General features: G+C 39.2%; 1 protein-coding gene across 1 annotated transcript in view; it reads left to right on the top strand.

Moving 5' to 3' along the window:
• Positions 1–25383, top strand: part of ITGA9 (integrin subunit alpha 9) — a 953395-nt gene that overhangs the window by 587999 nt on the left and 340013 nt on the right. The window lies entirely within an intron of this gene.

Genomic DNA, 25383 nt, shown 5'->3' with positions numbered 1-25383 from the left:
AAGAAGGAAAAAATCCCTCAATAACCAACTGGAATCAACTTTTAAGTATAATGCTGCATACCCAGCTGAATCTTCACGCCCTATCCTGAAGTGTTGATCCCAATAGATAAAAAGACAAAATTCCCTTTCTTTAATCCTAACTCAACTTGTAGCCCTTCAACTATTAATACTCCTATGCTTAGGAAAATTTTAAATAGCAAAAGTGAAGACACTCCAACTACACACTGGAATCAACTTGTGAATATATCGCTGGATGACCAGCTAAATCATTATGCCCTATTCTAATTTTATCGCTGCATACTCAGCGGAATTCTCATGCCCTATTCCAATTATATTGATACCAACAGATAAAAAGAAAGCTTCCCCCTCTTTGATCCAAATTAGCTTATAACTCTTTATAATTTTACCATCATTTTAGTACACTTTTTGTCTATTACTTTTTGTCTATTACAATCTGAATAGTGCTAAGCTCTCTAAGATATATAATCAATAGTTTCTATGTTATATAAGTATCATATTTAAAAAAAGATTTTTTCAATCATAATCCTCCTTGTCTTCTAAATTAAAAGATTTTTAAGAAGAAAAAAACCCTTTTTATTATACTCTTAAAATCAGTAAGTAATGTATCTTAATTCCATTTCAAAATATCTTAAATCAAAAATAAGTTCGTTTCTTATCCATCTAAATTCAATCTAAATTCATTCCATTATTAATTCCATTATCAGTACTTATTTCATGCTAAATTTATCTAATAAAAACCTATCAGCTGCACTTTAAATGCCATAAAATTATTTTCTTATATTCTTCCCAATGCTTACTTTACTCTGCTCCTCTCCTCCATTTAAATCCCTATAATTCCATAATCATATAGCCATGTGTTTCTAATAATCATTAACAGCAGTCTTCCTGAACATGAAAAAAACCCCATAATCCATCTCTCTGTTCGTTATATTGATAATTCCCTATTTCAATGTTTCAAAATTTATACCTTAATTTTTAAATTTAACTTTAGATTTTACCCAGAAAATAATATTTTTAGGCCTAAAAAGAAAACCTCATTGTATTCACATCATATGTAACAAATATCTTTTAAGCCTAAAAAAACCCCCTCGTTATATTCATATTGTATGCAACATGGATATCTTTCTTCATAGTAATTAATTAATTCCCCTTTCCTCCAACCATACAGCCTCCAAACTGAAATACATTCCCTCTAAAATTATACTTTTTTTCTAGTATGAACACATCATATTTCATATAATCCCCATCTTAACATAGTTAAAAAAACAATTATATTATATAATCTTTTCAAATAACTTTTTTCCTTAATGATGTTAATATTAAACAAATTTCAAACCCACAATTCTTTCTCCATGAATAAGTCTCTTAATAAATCCAGTAACTTTAATAGAAGTGAGTTTTCATATGGGTAAGATCTCTTGCCAAATAGTATGTCCATGTCTCAAATGGGCTCTTTTATTTTCTTCTGATAATACTGCTCCTATCTTAGAATAATACTGTTAATGTTTTTTTTTTTTTAAATTTTCAATTTTTTATTAATTTTCATAAAACAAACAGACACACATACAAACAATAAACATAAAGTGGGGGTGTATTTCCCCCGCTTCTTTTGAAAGTATACATTCAAATACAGAAAAAGAATACATAATTGGATATATGTTAACTATTAAAAAATTTAGTAAATTTGAGTTAAAGTTTTACAAATCTTGAATACGATGTAAATGTTAGGTAAGGTTAGTATAACATAATCATCAAAAAATACCTTTAATGTAATCCTAATTACTATGGTAAAATACCATCAAACCATCAAACCAAACATTTAAGCTAATTTCAACTATTATACATCAAAAATCTTAATATGTTACTTATACTTATGCATACACTACTATGTCATAATCATCAAAAAATACATTTGAACTAGTATTAATATTGTTATCACCTAGGTAAAAACAAATGCAGAAAATTAACTAGAAATAAATATGTATGTCTTATTTTTTCTTATCTATCCATTTATAAACATTGTTCCATGTTTCATAAAATTTAGTATCTTCTTGATCGTTTAATCTTCTTGTCATCATGTCCATTTCAGCGCAATCTAGTATTTTGGCTATAACCTCTTCTTCCTTGGGGATTTCCTCCCCTTTCCAATTTTGCGCATATATTATTCTAGCCGCGGTTAATATGTGTATAATTAAATAAAGAATTTCTTTCTTGTAGGTCTGATTTGTAACACCTAGTAAGTAAAATTCCGGGGTATTATCTATATCTTGCTTTATTATTTCTTTTAATATTTTCTCAATCATCTTCCAATATATTTTGGCTTTACCACATGTCCACCATTGATGGTAATAGGTTCCTATATCCTTCTTACATTTCCAGCATACTGGGGATGTTTTGGGAAACATTTTTGCTATCCTATTTGGTGGGAGGTGCCATCTATAGAACATTTTAATTTGATTTTCTTTTAATGAAACTGATTTGGTCATTTTCCAGTTATTGATCCACACTTTCTCCCATGTATCTATGTCTATTTCCTTGCCAATATTTCTACACCATCTTATCATAGTATCTTTTAAAGTCAACTCTATATTTTTATGAGCGATGAGAAGTTTATATATTTTCCCTATCATTTTTATTGAATTGGTGGTAATTAAATTACTTAAAAGATTCTTACTTTTATTAAAAATGTAAAGAGTTTTATCCTTCTGGTATCTAGATCGGATCTGGGCATAATGCCACCAGTCTATTATTATCCCTTCTTCTTGTAATTCAATTCTAGATTTAAGCTTCATCTGATCATTTAGTAATTCTTTATATCTATGAGTTATTTTCTTGTCCTTTATAGACTTTGGATGCGTTATTGCTTCTAGAGGAGCTAGCCATTCTGGGATATTTAAAAAGTGGTTTTTCTTTATGTCTTTCCAGACTTCTAGTAGATACTTCCTTAATGTATGCCTTTTAAAATATGAATGGTTTTTGTCCTTGTCATACCATATAAATGCGTGCCATCCAAGCATTAAATCGTGTCCTTCTAAGTTAAGTATTCTTTTGTTATCTAGGATTATCCACTCTCTAAGCCATGTTAATGCAGCAGCCTGATAGTATAGTTTCCAATTTGGAAGGCCGAATCCTCCTCTTTCTTTAATATCTTCTAAGCAATTCATTTTTATCCTTGCTTTTTTCCCTTGCCATATGAATTTTTTAACTAGGTTTGTTAAAGTTTTTAAAAAGATTCCCCCTGGATTTATTGGTATTACCTGGAAAAGAAATAAAACCTTGGGTAAAATATTCATCTTAATTGTTGCAATTCTTCCTAAAAAAGATATTTTCAGATTATTCCACATTGCTAAATCTTTTTTAATTTCTGCTAATAATTTTATATAATTATCATTTTTTAATGTTATTGTTTTCGCTGTTAAATTTATTCCTAAATATTTTACTTTTTTTACAGTCCTTATTCCAGAGATACTTTCTAATTTAGTTTCTTGTGTTTTATTCATATTTTTGGTCAAAAAATGTGTTTTGCTTTTATTTATCTTTAAACCTGCTACCTTTCCATATTGTTCAATGGCTTGCAGTAAAGTAGGAACTGTTGTTATCGGTTCTTCAATTATGAACATTAGATCATCTGCAAAGGCCTGGACTTTATAAGTTTCGTCTCCTACAGTTAAACCTTTTATTTTAGGGTCCGCTCTTATTTTAATTAATAAAGTTTCAAGAGTCATGATAAATAACAATGGTGATATAGGGCAACCTTGACGAACTCCCTTATTTATATCAAGTGTTGGTAATTGATTGTTATTCAATATTATGTTCGTTGTTTGTTTTGAGTATATAGTATCTATTAGGTTAACAAATTTTGGGCCAAATCTCATTTTATTTAATTGCATTTTTATGAATATCCAATTAACGTTATCAAAGGCCTTTTGAGCATCTAGAAACATTAAAGATGCCGTCTTGTCTGAATATTGTTCATAATACTCTAGTGTATTTATTACTGTTCTAAGATTATTTTTAATTTGTCTCCCTGGTAGAAACCCATTTTGGTCTTGGTGTATTATTCCATTTATAACTCTTTTGAGTCTCTCTGCATAAATGGCAATAAATATCTTATAGTCTACATTTAATAATGATATAGGCCTATAGTTTTTAATTTTTTCTGGATCTGTGCCCTGTTTATGTATTAAAGTTGTCAGTGATTCTGACCAAGATTTGGGGATTTTACCCTCAAGTCTACATAAATTAAAGGTTTCTAACATGTGGTTTCTTATTGTTTCATTTTCTATCTTGTACCATTCTGCGGGTATGGCATCTGGGCCTGTGGCCTTGTTGCTTTTCTGTTTTTTAATTGTTGTTAGGAGTTCTTCCATTGTTATTGGTCCATCCATGGTGGCCTGTTGGTCTTCTGTTATTTGTGGTAATTTTGAAGATTTAAAAATGACTATGGCGGAAACTATTGGAGGTATACTCCAAGAGGATCCTACAGCTTTACTGAAAGAAATCGATGAAGTATACAGAATCTCGAATAGCTATATCTGTCGACACAACCTCCCAAGAGAGATACACATTAAGTTTACAAGAAAAGCGTTGCGAGATGAGATACTCCATTATTCAAGAAATTCCCAGCCTCAACATCAAGGAGTAGACATAAAGATACTAAAACAAGTTCCAAGAAGCGTCAGAGAAAGCAGAAGAGACTATCACTTTTTAACTAAAATTTTGATCAAAGAAAACATCACTTACCGTTGGCTTATTCCACAAGGACTTTCTCTGACATGGCGTTCTACAAGATACAAACTGGAAAACGTAGAACAAGCTATGTACTTTTTTGAAAAGAGTGGCATCAGGCATTTTGATCACACAAGTAAGCAACAAGTGGTCCAACTACAACCAGCTCAACAGCAACCAGGGGAAAAATTACCAACTCAGCAAGAAGAAGATCTGGGGGCTACTGCTCAAGTAATAGAGCAGGACCAAGGTGCTAGAAGAGTTCAACCTCAGCGAGAAACCAAAAAACCTACTAAATGACAACAAATAAAGATTTAAAAAATTTTTCCGTAAATGTTAATGGACTTAATGAACCAAGGAAAAGGAAACAAATCTTTTCTAAAATTAGAAATCAAAATGTTCAGATTGCAATATTACAAGAAGTTCATATTAAAAAAAATAACCAAAAATTACTGTTGAATCCCAAAATTGGAAAAATGTACGCTGCATTAGCAGACCAAAAAAAAAAGAGGTGTAGTGATGTATGTTAAGAATTCTATAAATTCCAAACAAATATATAAGGATAAAGAGGGTAGGATATTGATTGTACAAGTTGATATTGAACCTAGACCTCTAGTGGTTGTTTCTATTTATGCCCCCAATGAAGACCAAATGACATTTTATAAAAATTTACATCAAATAATAATAGATCTAGCTATTGACAATGTATTGATAATAGGTGACTTCAATGCTATTGCGAATAGACAATTAGACCATTCAGGAGGGGGAGGTAATAAAAAAAGGGAAAAAGGTAAAAAAACAAGAAGGAATTTGCTACCTAGTACTTTCCAAAAAATGAAAGCGGAATTATTATTAAGTGACATTTGGAGGGAAAGACACCCTCACAAAAGACAATATACCTTCTACTCCAACCCTCATAAAATTTGGACGAGAATTGACATGTTATGGGCACCAAAAATGGTTGCAGAACAAATAAGAGAGGTCGAGATAGACGCTAATACATGGGCTGATCACAACCCAATAGTGGTCTCTATGACGATGAATAATAAACAGAACAATTGGCGGATGAATAGATATATATTAAATGATAAGAAATACAAGGATTGGATTGAAAAGGAACTAAAAATATTTTTTGAAATTAATAAAACCTCAGACACTACTCCACAGAATTTATGGGACACAGTTAAAGCGTATATAAGAGGTTTAACAATATCTTATACAGCAAAATATAACAAGGAAAAGAAATCAGAGTATCTACAATTAATAAATGAATTAAAACAATTAGAATCCTTATCGCAGCAACATATTAAGAATAGAGATTTAAAGACAGAAATAAATGTAAACATAAAATTAGAATTATAGAACAAAACCAATTAACTGAAAAGATCAAAAGAGCAAAACAACAATATTTTGAACACGCAAATAAACCTGGCAGATGGCTAGCATATAAACTTAGAAAACAGAGCCAATCAAAATTAATCCAAAAATTAGAAGACAAAGACGGTATAATAAAATATGATACAGAAGGTAAGGCAGACATTGTGTATAATTTTTATAAAGAGCTATATGCCAAAGATCATGTTACCGAAGATGAAGTTTTTAACTAGTTAATGTTAAAATTAATGATGTCTTTCAAATTCCCACTGTGTAGATTTTCTCCATATGTATCTCTAAATGTCAATGTCACAGCTAAAAGGTATCCAGTATGTGATGATTTTTTTCTATTAGTTTCTATACAGTATTTTCTACAAAGCTCTTCTATTCCATAGTGATATTAATGCCTAGGTCTCCATGATGTAATAGCTTCTCAAATCCAAGATGGCGAATCACCTTCCAAGCCAACACATCATTTCCTCAAATATAAAGGGCAACAATTTTGACGAAACAAAAACAATAATCCAAATGAAAAACCAAATCAGTTCTGATATAAAAATCCATCTTTTTTACAGCCTTGAAAGTTCTTCAAAAAGAAGAGAAAATATTAGGCATTTCGCTGATTCATGCTGCCACTGCCACCTTCGTGAGCAGCCGCTGCGATCTATTTCTGGCTCTTCTAATTCCGATCACAACAAATTCTCCAACAGATCCATTTAGATTTTTGTAGCACACCAAACTCACCAGCACACCACTTAAGATTTCTTCACCTCGCTAATGCTTAGATTTTATTCCCTTCCCCGATATTACCGGTCTTCTTCAATCTCCTGCATTGCATTGTCGTTTACGGCTAGCGTCGACGCAGGCATTGCAGCCTGGCCGACGTTGCACCACTGCTGGTGCGAGACCAGGCCAGTTTGTCCGGTGGGGGTTTGCTGATCCCCAACCGAGCCCCCGGTAGCGTCCCTTATGTCATCTCCCCTTCAGGGAGGATTGGGCCCAGTTCATCACAACCGAGACTCCCAGTTGGTGGGGATTCAGGGCTACCCCCCACGGAGTGAGAACAGCCCCATGTTGCCGCAGCCATTGACCCTGCCCCTACTTAGAATTTTAAGTATTTTTTTTGGTTGACCCAATCTATTCCATGTGTGGTAGAATTCTGTGTTGTCTTTTTGTTGAATTTCCATTGTCATTTTGTTCATTTCAGCAATTTCATAAATTTTATTTATTATGTTTAAAGTTGATGGAATATTACTTGATTTCCAAGTTTGCACAAAGGTAATTCTGGCCACAGTAATTATATGTACAGTGATACCTCATCTTACAAATGCCTCTTCATACGAACTTTCCAAGATACGAACACGGTGTTTAAGATTTGTTTCCCTCTTCTTAAGAACCATTTTCACCGTACGAATTCGAGCCCGGGTGCGTGGGCTCTCTTATTGCGCATGCGCTCTCTTACTGCCACAGGAATTCCCCTGCCTTGTGACTACCACCGCCGGGATTTCCCATTTGCTTGCCGCCCCGCCGGGATTCCCCACCTCCTTTTGCTTGTACCTGCAGTCCCGAGGCGGGGAACACCGGAGCTGCCCCATTTCCCTGCCATAGCCCTCCACTTCCTCTGCTCCCTGCAGCTGCCCCATCTTGCTGCCAAAATCCCCCCTAACCTACCACTTCCTTTGCCCCATCTCGCTGCTAAAATCACTCCTCCAAAAGCTTCCTACACTGCTCCAAATTGCCTCCAAAATCACCCCCAAAAGCTTCCTACACTGCTTCAAATTGCTCCCCAAATCACCCCTTCAAAATCTTTCTACCCGCCCCAAATTGCCTCCAAAATCGCTCCCCCAAAAGCTTCCTATGCCACCCCAAATCGCTTCCAAAGTCTGCCAAAATTACCTCTCTTTTCAAAATGCCTCATTTCTCTTTGCTGCCTTTCTTCACTCCATTTGACTTTGTTAGGACCTCGATTTGGGGTGTCATAGGAAGCCATTGGAGGGGTGATTTTAGGACCAATTTGGGGCAATGTACAAGCTTTTGGAGGGGTGATTTTGGGAGAGATTTGGAGCGGTGTAGGAAGCATCTGGAAGGGTGATTTTGGGAGCAATTTGGGGTGGCGTAAGCAGCTTTTGGAGGGGTGATTTTGGGAGAGATTTGGGGCGGGGTAAGAAGCTTTTGGAGAGGTGATTTTGGGAGAAATTTGGGGCAGTGTTAGCCTTTGTTAGGACCTTCATTCCTCGCTTCTCCTAACTGTCCATCTCCACTCACTTAGCCTTCACTTTGTCCGCCCGCCGCTTTCTTTTTAAGCCTTAAAGTTTGGATTTTCCTAATGGGTTTGCATGCATTATTTGCTTTTACATTGATTCCTATGGGAAACGTTTTCATCTTACAAACTTTTCTACTTACAAACCTCATCAGGGAATGAATTAAGTTTGTAAGATAAGGTACCACTGTATTATTGGTTATTTGTTATAAAAGATCTTTAATTTTATTCCAAAACTTTTTAGCCATTGGGCAAGTCGACCATGTATGGTAGTAAGTTCCAATTTTCTTTTGACATTTCCAACATTTTGGTGGGATATTTGGATACATTTTGGATGTTGAGTAGGTCGCAAATGCCACCTGTAAAACATTTTATAAATGTTTTCCTTATATGCAGTGTTCCCTCTTATTTTTTGGGGGGGTGGGCGGAAAAGTATAGTGTCTGAGCGGCAGTCCCTTCGGGACTGGGCGGTACAGAACTAATAAATAAATAAACAAATAAATAAATAAATAAATAAATAAATAAATAAATACTGTGTGTCTATAACAGTGAGCTCATAATAGGGCAACTCTATGAATATCAAAATGCCACTTAAATAGTTGAGCTAGTTTCAAACTAGATTTTGATTTTCTTTCTCTCTTCCTTACTCCCATTCTTTTTCTTTCTCTTTTCCTTCCTCTCTTTTTTCTATCTGTTTCTCTCTCTTCCTCTCTTCCTTTCTCTCTCCTTCCCTCTCACTCTTTCCCTCTCGGCTTCTGGGCAGGTTTGGAAAACTCTGAGTTGATGATGATTTTTAAGTGAGCGATTGCTCACTGCTCAGCTTAGAGGGAACTATGCTTATATGTAGATGATATTGTTAATTTGTAATTAATAGTCCATATTTTTCCCATTCATCAATGTTGATAGTGTAGCCAAACTTTTGTGCCCGTGCTATCATGGACCCCTTAACATGATCTTCTATCATTTCAGAATTGAGAAAATGTTTATACAGCTTTGAGACTAATTTTTCTTCTGGGCCAAATAATATTTTATCTAATTGGTTTTTCGGTTGGAATACTGTTTTCTTATCTTCACTATACTTTGCTTTTATTTGTAAATAGTGGATCCAATCAATGGCAATCCCTTTTTCTCGTAACCTTTGTACTGTAAGCAGTTGATTGTTGTCATTTAATAATTGTTTATATGTTAATATCTAATTTATTCGGGTAAATTATTGCTTCAGTTGGTGATATCCAATTTGGTATTTGAATGTAATGTTGCCCTCTGATTTTTAACCATATTTCAATTAAGTTTTTCCTTATATAATGTTTAAAGAAATTATATGATTTATTTTTTGTGCCAAATAAATAAGAGTGCCAGCCAAATTCTAAATTAAAACCCTCTATTGCCAATATTCTTTTATCTCAAAATGTTATCCAATCCTTGATCCATGTCATAGATGATACCTGTTGATATAGACTCCAATTAGGTAGTCCCATTCCTCCTCTTGTTTTATGATCTTGTAAATATCTTAATTTAATTCTGGCTTTCTTTTTGGCCCATATAAATCTAGTAATTGTTTTATCTAAAGTTTCAAAAAAGTTTTTATTTAATTTAATGGGGGCTGTTTGGAATAAATATAATAATTTTGGAAGTACATTCATTTTTATTAATGCAATTTTACCAAGAAGTGAATGTTGGAGTTTTGCCCATTTTTCTAAATTTGTTTTCTCTTTTTGAATTACCATATCATAATTATCTTTTTTATTGTTGAACATTTTGATGATAATATTAATCCTAAATAGCCTTTTCAGCTATATTTACACCTAGGGAATTCTCTAATTTTTCATTCTGCTTAATTGTCATATTTTTAGTTATTATTTCAGTTTTACTTTTATTAATTTTTAATCCTGCAACTTTTCCAAACTTTTCAATCTCTTTAAAGAGGATGGTGGCATTTTCTAATGGTTCTTCAAGAATGAAGACCATATCATCAGCATAAGATTGTTGTTTATATTCCTCTTTTTTCACTTTCAGACCTTTTATTTCTTTTTTTATTCCTTATGTTTCTTAATAGACTCTCCAATACTAATATGAAAATTAGTGGGGCAAGAGGGCACCCTTGCCAAACACCTTTTTTATTTCTATTTTGTTATTCATATCTCAGTTTATCAGGACTCGTGCAGTTTGTTGATCGTAAATTGCTTTTATTGTTCTACTAAATTTATCACCAAATTCCATTTTATTTAATAATTTGATAAAAAAGGACCAATTTATTTTGTCAAAAACCTTTTCTGCATCAATAAAAATGAATGCAGCTTGTTTGTCAATATGAACATCATAATATTCTAATGCGTTCAGTATAATTCTCCTATTTTTTAAAATTTGTCTATATGGGAGAAAACCATTTTGGTCTGAATAAATTAATTTGTTTTTAAAAAAATTAAGTTTGTTTGCTGTTATTGCAGCCAAAATTTTATAGTCTGTATTTAATAAAGATATTGGTCTATAATTTTGAATTCTTTGCTTGTCTGCTTCATCCTTCGGTATTAAACTAATATATGCCTCCTTCCAAGATTCAGGAACTCTCCTTTTATCTAATATTTCATTAAATAATTCTAACATTGTTAGTTCTAATGAGTTTTGGGTTACTTTATATAATTCAGAAGGAATGATATCTGGGCCAGGTGATTTGTTGTTCTTCAAATTCTTTATAACTTCCCTTAATTCTTTTAGGGTAATCTTCTTATTTAATAATTCCTTGTCATCCTCCGAGATTGTGGGTAGATCAGTTTGCTCTAAGTAATTCACAATTTGATTTTCATGCACTTCTTCTTGCTTATATAAATCTATGTAAAATACTGTTATTATTTCTTTTTTGTTTTTGTTGTCATTTTGCAAATTTCCTTTTAGATCAGTTAGTGTATCTATATTCCTATCTGTTTTTTCCTTAGCTATTTTATATGCCAACCATCCGCTTGGCTTATTTGCATGTTTTAAAAAATTCTGTTTTGTTCTTTTCAGTTTTTGTGCCAGTTCCTCTTGTGTTATTATATTAATTTTATGTTTTGTTGTATTTAACTCTTTTATCTATCTATCTATCTATCTATCTATCTATCTATCTATCTATCTATCATCTATTTATTTATTTGATTTGTATGCCGCCCCTCTCTGGAGACTCGGGGCGGCTAACAGCAATAATAAGACAGCGTACAATAATAATCCAATAATAAAAACGATTAAAAACCCATTAATATAAAAACCAAACATACATACAGACATACCATGCATAAAATTGTAAAGGCCTAGGGGGAAAAAAAACCTCAATTCCCCCATGCCTGGCGGCAGAGGTGGGTTTTAAGTAGCTTACGAAAGGCAAGGAGGGTGGGGGCAATTCTAATTTCTGGGAGGAGTTGATTCCAGAGGGCCGGGGCCACCACAGAGAAGGGCATTGTTTTAGTTGACATTAATATTTTTGTGTTGGAGGGGTTTTTTTGCAAGTCTCTTTCCAGCATTTTTAATCTTATGGTCAATTCATTTATTTTATTTTATTTTGTTTTTATTATATGATGCCTGGAATGCTATTGACAGCCCTCTGACATAAGCTTTTATGGTTTCCCATAGATTGAATATTATGGTATCATCATTTTTGTTTATCTGTAAGAAAGGTTTAATTCTTTTTCCAGCATATTAACGTATGCTTTCTCTTTAATTATTGTCTGGTTTAATGATGTCATCCCAAAATGTGCCCAGGAAAAAAGATCTTACCAATTCCTCTCCTCCAAATTAAACCACCATAGAGTCCCTTTTAGATGGCTGATTTCGGAGGGAATGTTTATTACACTGCTTGATAAAAAACAGAATAAATTCCACAGAAGAAGCAAAAGAGTTTTATGAACAAACACATCAAAGAAATAGAGAAACACGAGGTCAGAGAAGAAAGAAGGAGAGAGGGGGAGACAAGGGAACAAATAAGTTCACAAGAAAGCTGGATACAGAAGAAAAGGGGGAGCACGACAGAGAGGGAGCCACCACCAGATCAAAAACAGCGGGAAAGGAACAAAAGTTAAAAGTAAAAGTACCGTATATACTCGAGTATAAGTCGCTCCGACTATAAGTCGAGGCACCTAATTTTGGCACAAAACTGGGGTAAATTTATTGACCCGTGTATAAGTCGAGGTTGGAAAATGCAGTGGCTACTGGTAACTTATTAAAATGGAAACCAATAAAATTACATCAATTGAGGCATCAGTAGGGTAAATGTTTTAGAATATTTATTTAAAAGAAAACCAATAAAGTTAAAAGAGGGTAAACAAAAACACTCTGGTATTAACAATAACTTAAAAAATAAAAAAAGGAGTTCAATCAGCAACCAAGCTAAAACCTAAGAGTTAAAATCCTTCAAAACTGGATTCCTCATCATCTGTTTGTGCAAATAGAGCTTCAGCATCAGCTGCTGTGAGGTTATCAGCATAGACATTGTTATCATTGAGTTCGCAGTCATCACCATCACTGCCATCATTCTCAAACAAAGCATTGTCTTCACTGCCATCCATGGCATTACTAATGCCACATTTCTTGAAGGCACGTTGCACCATGTCCTCTGGAATCTCTTCCCATGCATCACGGACCCACTTTGTTATTAGTTCTATGTCGGGCTTCTTTAGATTTCCAACTTTTGTCAGTTGGGCTTGACCAGATGACATCCATTCATGCCACTTCTTTCGAACACGGTCTTTGAAAGGTTTATTTAAGGAAACATCTAGGGGCTGCAATACAGATGTAAGCCCACCTGGAATAACGCCCAAAGTAACTTGAGAAGACTTTGCTAGTTTTTTAATGTCATCAGATGTGTGGGCTCTGAACATATCCCAAACTAGCAATGATGGTTTTTTCTTTAAGGCTGCTCCTGGTCGTCCATTCCAAATTTCTTGCAGCCATTGTTTTGTTCCATCTTCATCCATCCAGCCTTTAACATGTGCACGCACTGTAATTCGTGCTGGGAATTTGACCTTTTTTGGCAAGGTCTTTCTTTTAAAAATAATGACAGGCCTCAGCTTTGTTCCATTAGCCAAACATGACAGAACAACTGTGAAATGGTTTTTTTCATTTCCTGTGGTTCTGAGTAAAATAGTTTTCTCTCCCAAACTTGCCACAGTTCTGTTGCTTGGAAGATCAAATGTCATAGGTGTTTCATCCATATTCCCAATATCTCCCAGATCATAATTATGAATCTTTCTTTGTTTTATGATGAATGAATGAAACGACATCACTTTTTCATTAAGGTCTTTTGGCAACTTCTGTGAAATCTTTGTTCTTTGCCGCAAACATAGGCCAAACCTGTTCATGAAGCGGGTACACCATCCTGCTGATGCAACAAAATTTCCAATGCCTGGTGCTTTTAATTTATCATCTTTAGCCATTTGAAGAGCACGTAAGCGAATTCCCATTCGTGTTACACAGTAACCATTTTGTCGACACTCCATAACCCATTTATGCAATTCAGTCTCTAGAGCCCCATATGAAGTTGGTAAACCACGTTTAGCTTTCTTTGTCTTTGGAATCTTTTCCAAGTCAGCTTTCATTTTCCTCCAGTCTCTCACTAGTTTTTCATCAACACAAAATTCCCTACTTGCAATACTGTTATTGCTTGCTTCTGCTCTTGACACAACCTGAAGTTTAAAGCCAGCTTCATATGACCTCCGTTTTTGTTTTGGTCCAGGATTAGAAGTACTGGTACTGGGATCCATTTCTAAGAGGATAAAAAAAAATTTGAAAAAAACCCCCTACTTACTGGTATACCTCAATCCCCCATTGCTCTGCCTCCCTGCCCCTCTGTCTTCTTGCCAGCTCAGAGCATGTGATGTCATCACATGAACTGTGCCAGACACTACGGACAGCTGCAGGTCTGTGGCTGTCCGAAGTCCACTGTGGAGCAGGGAATGCTTGCTCTCTGCTCCACAGTGGTATCTCTTCACCTATATGCGCTCCCTGAGGAATTGTGTATACCGTATTTTTTGGTGTAAGGTACAGTATATAAGATGCCCCTAGATTTTAGAGGAAGAAAACAAGGAAAAAAGTACGGTATACCGGTATTCTGAACCAAATGGTGTAGTATTACGGTACTGTATATTGTTTACGGTAATAAAATACCAGTGCAGCAGAATACCATTCTTTTTACAATCATGTACAGTATACTGTACAATACTTTTAAAAACCATGTACACTTTTTACAAACTTCAAACTTCACAGCTTCAAGACTTGTGGACTTCAATTCCCAGAATTCCTCCACCAGTCATGCTACTTAAGGAATGGTAGTTGAATTCCACAAGCCTTAATCTTGCCTGGTTTGAAAACCCTTGCCCTTTCCTTCCTGTTGCCCCATCCACTGGAGACCCTTGGTAAAATTGTAAAATTTGAGCAGGGACAATGTTTATCTGCCTACACACTTCCTAGAAAGCCAAATGTATTTATCAAAAAAGTCTTGTTTCAGATTCTTCTGCTAACTTCCTAAATAGAAACAAAACATGAAGGATTAGAGGTCCCAACTACCGGTACCCGTAATTTTACAAATAAAACACGGTAAGAGGTATCATAAATGTATGGTACAGTAAATTCTTCAGTTCTGAATTGTAGAGATGCTTTGGACTAGAGTTCCCATTATTCAGCCTTGGAGAGGGGAGTGATGGGGATTGCTTCTCTTGCAACAGACTGGCTAATGAGAACTGTAGTCCAAAGTACCTGTACATATAGGGTAACCATAATTTTATTTTTGTAATTACCAGTACCAGTATTTAATTTTGGTTTTTTTAAAAAAAACAGCACTTTAACAACATGGGGGAAGCTGTCTGCTGCAGGAAGGGATGATCCCTATCAACACCCCCACCCCGGAGATGGCTGATGGGACTTGTAATCCAAAGCATTCCCAAGTCACCTTCTGATTTCTCAATGCTAGATACCAGTAATGCAAAAATAATGGAGATAAACTTTGAAAAGTGGGCCTTTGCAGCAGGGGAGGCAAGTAGGGTACCCAATTCCAATGGCTTTCCATGCACAAGAGGAGATTGTTGGCTGCCTGACCAATTGGATTTATAGTCCAAAAGAGCAGGGAGAAAGATCCCCAGAGGAGAGGGAGAGGCTTGAGAAGTCAAGCACAATTCACAATTCAAATGGCAAAAGCCTCCAATCTCTCTCACCTGAGGTAGCCACCTGGCCATGAGGAGCTGCCGTTGCCATATCAAAAAATCTGAAAGCCAAGCTTGGGAACTGAGGGGAACTGCAAATGCGATGGCCCGGCCAAGCAGAATGAGACTTTTAGCCCCCCTCCTCCTGACCGTTTGGATGCAGGGGTAATTGGGGCTAATTGGCTACTAGCCAATCACAAGATTTGTTACTCTTTTATGTACCGGTATTTGATTTTAAACCTGGGGAACAGGCAGAGGTGTGGTGGGTGTGCCGAAAGTGCTGTCGGGTAAGCATCTGCGGGAGGGGAGGGGCTCCCAGAATGCTCTCCCAAATTGCCCCGCGCCTCCCGCAGCTGTTTCGGCCCACGCTTTGGGTGCGTCTGCCGTTTCTACAGAAGAGAGGCGGAACCTTCCCGAAGGGCTCGGTTTAGCGGCTGAGTGAAGAGCTGGCCATTTGCTGCCCCCGCTGTAGGACAGGAAGGTGCACCCGAAGCGATGTCCCTAAACGGTCTTAGGGAAAGACAGCCATCTGCCTTTGCTTCAGCTCGAAACAAGCGGCAACTGTCTGGTTAAAAGCAAGAATCCATCCCCTAGCCAAACGTCTTTTTTACTGTTACCGCAGCGTTCGAGCGCTAAACAGGAAAAAAGTCGTTTGGCTAGTGGGTGGATTCTCCCTTCTTAACCGGGCAGTTGCCGTTTCTTTCTGTTTAGCGCTCGAACGATACGCTAAACAGAAAGAAGCTGCAGCTGCCCGGTTAAGAAGGGAGAATCCATCCCCTAGCCAAACGGCTTTTTTACTGTTACCGCAGCGTTCGAGCGCTAAACAGGAAAAAAGTCGTTTGGCTAGTGGGTGGATTCTCCCTTCTTAACCGGGCAGTTGCCGTTTCTTTCTGTTTAGCGCTCGAACGATACGCTAAACAGAAAGAAGCTGCAGCTGCCCGGTTAAGAAGGGAGAATCCATCCCCTAGCCAAACGGCTTTTTTACTGTTACCGCAGCGTTCGAGCGCTAAACAGGAAAAAAGCCATTTGGCTAGTGGGTGGATTCTCCCTTCTTAAACGGGCAGTTGCCGCTTCTTTCTGTTTAGCGCTCGAACGCTACGCTAAACAGAAAGAAGCTGCAGCTGCCCGGTTAAGAAGGGAGAATCCATCCCCTAGCCAAACGGCTTTTTTACTGTTACCGCAGCGTTCGAGCGCTAAACAGGAAAAAAGCCATTTGGCTAGTGGGTGGATTCTCCCTTCTTAAACGGGCAGTTGCCGTTTCTTTCTGTTTAGCGCTCGAACGCTACGCTAAACAGAAAGAAGCTGCAGCTGCCCAGTTAAGAAGGGAGAATCCATCCCCTAGCCAAACGGCTTTTTTTACTGTTACCACAGCGTTCGAGCGCTAAACAGGAAAAAAGCCATTTGGCTAGTGGGTGGATTCTCCCTTCTTAAACGGGCAGTTGCCGCTTCTTTCAAGCTGAAAGACGGCTGTCTTTCCCTAAGCCGCTTGCGCCCTCTTGTGGTGACCCGTCAGTCACCCGAGTATAAGTCGAGGTCGGGTTTTTCAGCCCATTTTTGGGCTAAAAAAACCCGACTTATACTCGAGTATATACGGTAAATAATAAGGGAAGAAATAAGATGGCTTTCAATAAACATAAATGGCTTAAATGCTACAAAAAAAAATAAATGAAGTGTATCATAAATTAACAAAGCAAAATCTTGATATAAGTTGTATTCAAGAAACTCACATTAAAAAAGGACAACAACAATTATTAGAGAATTCAAAATTGGGTAATTTATATGCAACACTGGCACCAGTTTAAAAAAAGGGGAATTGCAGTCTATATTAAGCCATGGTTAAACTCAAAATTAATATATGCAGACGAGGATGGTAGAATTCTGATTGTCCAGATCAACAAAGGAGTCAAAACCACTACAATTGTTAATATATACGCACCAAGCATAAATATATTATTATTATTATTATTATTATTATTATTATTATTATTATTATTATTATTAATTAGATTTGTATGCTGCCCCTCTCGAGAGACTCAGTACAAAACACGGTACAAATCCAACAATAAAAAGCAATTTAAAACCCTTAGTATTAAAAAAAAAAATCATACATCTCAGACAAACCTTGCGTAAAATGGGAAACGGCCTGGGGGAATCAATTTCTCCATGCCTGATGGCAGAGGTGGGTTTTGAGGAGTCTGCGAAAGGCAAGGAGGGTGGGGGCAATCCAGAGGCTTGGGGCTGCCACAGAGAAGGCTCTTCCCCTGGGTCCAACCAGATGACATTGTTTCATCGACAGGACCTGGAGAAGGCCAACTCTGTGGGACCTAACCGGTTGCTGGAATTCGTGTGGCAGAAAGCGGTCTTGGAGATATTCTGGTCCGATCCCATGAAGGACTTTATAGGTCATAACTGTTGTGTCCTGAGGACAATCAGGGTTTGCAACTACCCATGATTGGGGTGTGGAACAATACTGTAAGCTGATTGGCTAGTGAGCTAGGTGGGCTGGGTTACATGTATATAAGCAGTCAGTCAGACCAGCCTGTGGCTTGTTCTTCTTCTGATGTTTGTTACCTGCTTTTAACCCACATTAAAGGACTGACAACTGCTTCAGGTCTGCGTTTTATCTGTATGAGGATGTAACATCTGGCAACGAAGGTGGGATTGAAAAGTATTTTATGGACTTAAGGTAACCAGGATTCCTGCTTAGCCACCGCTGTGTTTTTTTCTTCTTTTCGGGTTACCTCTTTTCGGCTCTGTTGTTGTTGAGCCGCTTTGGATGTTGCTATTGCTGATTTTACAACAACCATCTGCACTGGGAATTGAGAGAGCTTATTTTAAGCCTGCATGTCATCATTGCTACTACTGGAGAAGAGACTCCAAGTTTCAGGTTTTTTTCGACGGTTGAAGCCGTCTACGCTGCTGTTGTAGTTGCCAAAGTTCAGCTGTCTTGGCAGCAGGGAAAGTCTTTTCTGAGCAGCCGTTTGTTGCCTCCCACGCTACTGATGCTAGCACTCAAGGTCTCAGCTGTTTCCTGACTGAGGTTTTTTTTGTGTTGCTGCCAGAGTTTGTTTTTACAGCTGAATTGATGGCCGGGGGGGGACCTCCCCAAATTTATTGTTCCTGCTTTGTTCCTGCTCCTGTGGCTGCTGGAAATCTTGTGGAGCCGTTTGCACTGCCACCGAGGGACTCAGCTGTCTGGCAGCCCGGGAAGAACCTTGGTTTGCCCTTTTATTTATTTATTCTGTGGAGCCATTTGCACTGCCGCCGAGGGACTCAGCTGTCTGGTAGCCTGGGAAAAACCTTGGTTTTCCCTTTTATTTATTTATTCATTTTTTCCTTCTTGAAGCCACCTGCATTGTGCTACTGTTGTTACCAAAAGCCACCTGTGCATACTACAGGATTGGTTATTAATATGGCGAGCCAAAGTTTGTTTCTTGTGCATTTTGACCCATTTGACCCTAGGGGTGACACGTGGGAAAGTTTTTTGGACCGTTTTGAATGTTATCTAAAGGCACAAGATCTTAGGGGATTATCAGAAGCTCGTCGCATTGCTTGTTTTTTAAATGCTTGTGGTAAAACCATGTTTCGTATGGCACGTGCTCTTGTAGCACCACAGGTGGTTTATGAAGTTCCATGGGAAGAGCTGATGGACAAACTTAAAAAACATTATGCTCCAGCTCCATCCTTTATTTTATGTCGCTTCCATTTTAGACGCCGCATCCAAGCCGAGTGCGAATCAGTCACCCAATATGTGGCTGCCCTTCGTGACACAGCAAGAGACTGTGATTTTGAAAATTTGGAACGCTCCCTATTAGAACAGTTGGTTTGCGGGGTGCGAGATCCTCAGCTTCAGCGCCGCCTCCTGGCCCATTCTAAACTTACACTAGCTACAGCTATTGACGATGCCTGCGCTGCAGAGACGGCACTTCATACTTCCGTGGACATACAACTATGTATTCTGGAAACGGGAATACCCTTTCTACAAACAAGCACCTACGCAACAACTTACTCCCTTAGGGATGATGAAAACCGTGGTGAAATAGTTGCTCGCCTTCATACCACCACCAACCGCCATTGTATATCAAACCTGGGAACCAAGCAGAGGATCACACCGGTGCAACGATCAAACTACCCACCGTGCTCCAGCTGTGGAGACCCACACCTTCACTCTTCATGTCGGTTCCGCACTGCAACCTGTTACAACTGCGGAAGAACGGGTCATCTATCCAGAGTTTGCCGTTCAACACCTAATCAAACCGCTAGGCGTGCCATACCCTCACGTCACATGCAACAACATCCGTTGGGATGACGAGGCGATTGTTTCGCCACAAAAGTAGACCAAGAATTGTTCAACGGAGAGGAAGAAGTATTTTTAACAGCAGGAGGTGGGACAAAAGAAATGTCCATGATTGTAACTATTGAAGGGTCACCCCTAGAAATGGAAGTAGACACTGGGTCCACCAGGAGTTTGGTTTCCTGGGACATTTTTGCCCAACTGGTTGGTGACCCATCTCAAGTTAAGTTGAGCCCAACAAGTGTGAAACTGCGGGATTATCAAGGGAACCTAATCCCAACCAAGGGGGAGGTAAAGGTCCATGTAAAAAAGGGGGCATTTTCTAGGATTCTCCCACTAATAATTGTAACTAACCTCCTACCATCACTAGTGGGGAGGGACTAGTTTACCAAAGTAGGTTTGTCCATATCAGGAATTCATTCAGTAACCCCTGACATGTATTCGTGTATATTCGATGAGTTCTCTGATGTATTTAGCAATTCATTGTCTGCAGCCGACATAGCGGCCCACTCCTCTATGGATAATATCATTTCCCAAATTATTGATTGGATGAAATGGGGGTGGCCCACGGGAACCATGCCTAGTGAATTTATACCATTCCGGACAAGGCAAAGTGAGTTATCTACATATAGATGGTGTTTGTTGTGGGGATCAAGAGTCTTAAGCCTCCTCCATGAATGCCATCCAGGCATTGTCCGGATGAAGGCCTTGGCTCGTAGTTATGTCTGGTAGCCGGGGTTAGACCAAGCCATTCAGACGTGGGTAGAGCACTGTAGGGTGTGTCAGAACTCCAGACCTATGCCTCCGGAAATACCCCCAAGGCAGTGGAAATTACCTAGAGGACCATGGTCTAGGGTCCATCTTGACCTGGCGGGGCCCTTCCATGGGCATCAATTTATGGTATTGGTAGATGCTTATTCGGGCTGGGTAGAGGTAGATATCTTACAGTCTACGACACCGGAGAGTGTAATTAACATTCTATCCCGACACTTCTCCACACATGGGTTACCCGATCAGTTGGTGACCGATAATGGACCACAGTTTACATCTGCACAATTCCAAGTATATTTAGCCACCTTGGGAATTAGGCAAATTTTAACAGCCCCTTGGCATCCGAGAAGTAACGGCCGGGTGGAGAGGGCTGTGCGGTCTACAAGAGAGGCCTTAGGTCGCCTTAAAGGACGGGATTGGAAAAGTAAGGTGAACCTTTATTTGACTGCTCAACATTCAACTCCCTGCCCTACCACAGGCAGGAGTCCAGCAGAGGTACTTATGGGCCGGCATCTGCATACGAGATTAGATCAGATTCACCCTACATATATTCCTAACAGAGATAAGGAACCACCAAAATGCACGAGAGTATTTGCCCAAGGAGATCCAGTATATGTTAGGAATTATGGGGGGAGAGAACAGAGTTGGGAGTCAGGTTGGGTTTTGGATGTAACTGGACCGCATTCTTATAGGGTCCAGCTAGGGGATGGATGGATCTGGCGTCGGCACATGGATCAACTACGTTGTCGAACTTTAGAAGCCACTACGCCAGTATCACAAGTACCACCCGTCCAACCAACCAGCATTACATTACCCGACTACACAGAGATTACCCCCTCCATGGGAAATCAACATCTAGAGCCGACACCAAAATCACCACATCAGGAAAGTCACACAGAAGCACAATCACAATCCTTGCCTAGAGAAATAGAACCATTAGTTCCTCCACCAGAGGTTGAACTTCGCCGTTCTATAAGATCACGCAAGCGACCTACATATCTAGAGGATTTTGTGTGTACTAACCAGGTGGGAAGGGGTGTTGTGTCCTGAGGACAATCAGGGTTTGCAACTACCCATGATTGGGGTGTGGAACAATACTGTAAGCTGATTGGCTAGTGAGCTAGGTGGGGCTGGGTTACATGTATATAAGCAGTCAGTCAGACCAGCCTGTGGCTTGTTCTTCTTCTGATGTTTGTTACCTGCTTTTAACCCACATTAAAGGACTGACAACTGCTTCAGGTCTGCGTTTTATCTGTATGAGGATGTAACAATAACCAACACTTTGAATTGTGACTGGAAACCAATGCAGACTGCGGAGTGTTGGTGTAACATGGGCATATCTAGGGAAGCCCATGATAGCTCTCGCAGCTGCATTCTGCACGATATGAAGTTTCTGAACACTCTTCAAAGGTATCCCCATGTAGAGAGCATTACAGTAGTCGAACCGCGAGGTGATGAGGGCATGAGTGTTTGTGAGCAGTGACTCCCAGTCCAGATAGGGCCACAACTGGTGCATCAGGCAAACCTGGGCAAACGCCCCCCTCACTACACCTGAAAGATGGTTCTCTAATGTGAGCTGTGGATCGAGGAGGATGCCCAAGTTGCGGACCCTCTTTGAGGGGGTCAATAATCCCCCCCAGGGTAATGGACGGACAGATGGAATTGTCTTTGGGAGGCAAAACCCACAGCCACTCGGTCTTATCAGGATTGAGTTTGAGTCTGTTGACACCCATCCAGACCCCAACAGCCTCCAGGCACCGGCACATCGTTGACTGGAGATGGGGTGGAGATGTACAGCTGGGTATACTGATGATACCCCACCCCATGCCCTTGGATGATCTCACCCAGCGGTTTCATGTAGATATTAAATATCAGGGGGGAGAGGACTGACCCCTGAGGCACCTCTCAAGGGAGGGATCTAGAAGTCGACCTCTGACCCCCCACTAAGACCAAATGCGACCGACCAGAGAGGTAGGAGGAGAACCACTGAAGGGCAGTGCCTCCCACTCCCACCCCCTCGAGCCGGCGCAGATACCATGGTCGATGGTATCGAAAGCTACTCAGAGGTCAAGAAGCACCAGGACGGAGGATAAATCCCTGTCCTGGGCCCGCCAGAGATCACCAACATGACCAAAGCAGTTTCCGTGCTCTAACCAGGCCTGAAACCCAACTGCTGAGGGCCTAGGACTGCTGGAGCTGGAGTGCCATCACCTTCTCAACAACCTTCCCCATAAAGGGAAGGTTGGAGACTGGACAATAGTTATTGAGTATGACTGGGTCCAGGGAAGGCTTCTTGAGGACGGGGTGCACAAGTGCCTCCTTGTAGGGAGCTGGGAAGGACCCCCTCTCCAAAGAAGCATTGACAATCACCTGGACCCAGCTCCATGTCACCTCCCCGCTGGCCAAAACCAGCCAGGAGGGACATGGATACAGTAAGCAGGTGGTGGAACTCACAGCTCCAATGGCCTTGTCCACTTCATCAGGTGTCACCAGATCAAACTCTTCCCAGACAGATGAAATGGGAGAAGAGCTTTCAAGTGAAAGCTTGCAGACAGATGTGTCTTCAGACAGTTCCAGCTGTCAATATTTGAGATGGATAGATCCAAAATTCAGAAGGCAGCAGATGAATGAATTTAATGAATAAAATGAATTTATTGCTTTGATGCAGATGGTCACTGCCTTGTAGGCCCAAGTGATAACCTTGCAGCAGAATCAGGCCACAGCAGTCCCCCGGTTCCCCCGCCAGGTCATTTATTTAGGCAGGCCATCAGTATTCCTGGGTGAATAGGACAAAGTAATCCCATTTCTAAATTAATGCACAAACTTTTTCAACTCATCCTCAGTGGACTTTGCGCAAGACGCCATGAAGGTTTCTTTTATTGTAAGTCTATTCCGAGGTGCTGCATTTGATTGGGTGTCACCATTACTAGAATGTCAGGAGCCAATCCTACAAAATTATGACAACTTTTGCCAGAGGCTTGAACAGGAATTTGCTGATCCCATGTGTGTACAGAATTCCATTATCCAACTGTGCCAGCTACTCCTTGGCACCAAGACCATCTCTGGACATGTCTCCAAATTTTGGAACTTAGTAGCACCCTAAACTGGGATAAGGGGGCTCTGATGGAATTGTTCCAGGATGGTCTGTCACACAAGTTTGTGAACGAGTTGATGCACAGACCAACTCCTGATACACTAGCCAAGACCCTCATTTCCATAACCAAACGCCTAGCTGACAAAGACCACCTGGAACCTGAATTACACAGTCTCACAAATGTATTAATTTCCAATGGATTCCAAAGAGAGGCAATCAACAACTTAATCCAAAAAGAGACACCCCCCAAGAACCAAGACACAGAACAGGACAATGGCATCGCCCTCCTCCCTTACATCAAAGGCACCACAGATAAAATCAGTAAAATTCTCCACAAACACAACATCAAGACAGCCTTTGGTACAGATAAAAAAATAGCCAACATCCTAAGAAACCCGAAAGACAATATCCAACTAGAAAACCAGGGAGTTTATCAAATACCGTGTAAAATCTGCCCAGCCACATATATTGGACAAACAAACAGGAGAGTAAATGCACGTGTTGCAGAACATAAGAATGCATTAAAGAAAAAAGAAAAAACCTCCTCCCCTTTCCAACACTTCAAAACTATAGGACATGAAATTGATTTTGACAGTACCAAATTAATTTCCAAAACAGAACACTACAGCAAAAGAATAATCATGGAAGCCATCTAGATAGAAAAACACCCCCAAAATATGAACAAGCGGGATGATACCTCCCGTTTACCAGACATCTGGAAACCAGCCCTCAAATGTATCCCAGCCATAGAAACCAGACTCAGAACACACATTGTAAAACAATCAAGTAGCCTGCAAGTTCCAACTACTCAGGATATCACGCCTAATCTACAACCATTAACTAATCAGCATACCTCAGCTACATCAACGACCCCAATTGTTACCCCACTGACTCATCAGGAAGTTTCTACACAGCAGGCAATTGCTGAGCCATCAAACCACACCCAGCCACCAGTATTTATAGAAGGAAGGCAGCTCAGGTCTCACGGTGTTCGCCTTAGAACTAGGACAGAAACACCAGCCTGAAGATGACGAGTGAGACCTCGTCGAAACATCGCCAGAAATTTCCAAATCCTACGTGGGAAGAAACCCGAATATACCAAGACCGTCATACCTGTACCCGTGAAAATCTACGAAAACAAATATATATATTTGTTTTCGTAGATTTTCATGGGTATATGTATGTAGATTGTTCTGAGTTCGGGTTTTGCCCCGTGTAATATTTTGTGTGTCTATGAGACGTTTCGGTGAAATCACATTCACCATCATCAGCCTGAAGTTGTAAGCTTCGTGTTGCTGTAAATATAGTTTAAACTATAAACTATATTTACAGCAACACGAAGCTTACAACTTCAGCCTGATGATGGTGAATGTGATTTCACCGAAACGTCGCATAGACACTCAAAATATTACATGGGGCAAAACCCGAACTCAGAACAATCTACATACATATACCCGTGAAAATCTACGAAAACGTGTGTGTATATATATATATATATCTGTATCAAATGTTTTTAGCTGGAATTTTAAAATTAAGGGAGACTAGGATGGTCCCATTTCGGCCTTGTTTGGGCCTCATCAGCTAGCCACACCCTTCCTTACTGGGATTCGATCTGGCAGCCTCTGCCTTGTAAGGCAGAGAATTAGCAGTTGATCCCTCCAGCTCTATACCAGGGAGG

Source organism: Erythrolamprus reginae, chromosome Z (assembly GCF_031021105.1).
Source record: "Erythrolamprus reginae isolate rEryReg1 chromosome Z, rEryReg1.hap1, whole genome shotgun sequence".
Lineage (NCBI taxonomy): Eukaryota > Metazoa > Chordata > Lepidosauria > Squamata > Dipsadidae > Erythrolamprus > Erythrolamprus reginae.
The sequence above is the reverse complement of the archived record's forward strand: the minus strand, read 5'-3'. Positions and strand labels throughout refer to the sequence as shown.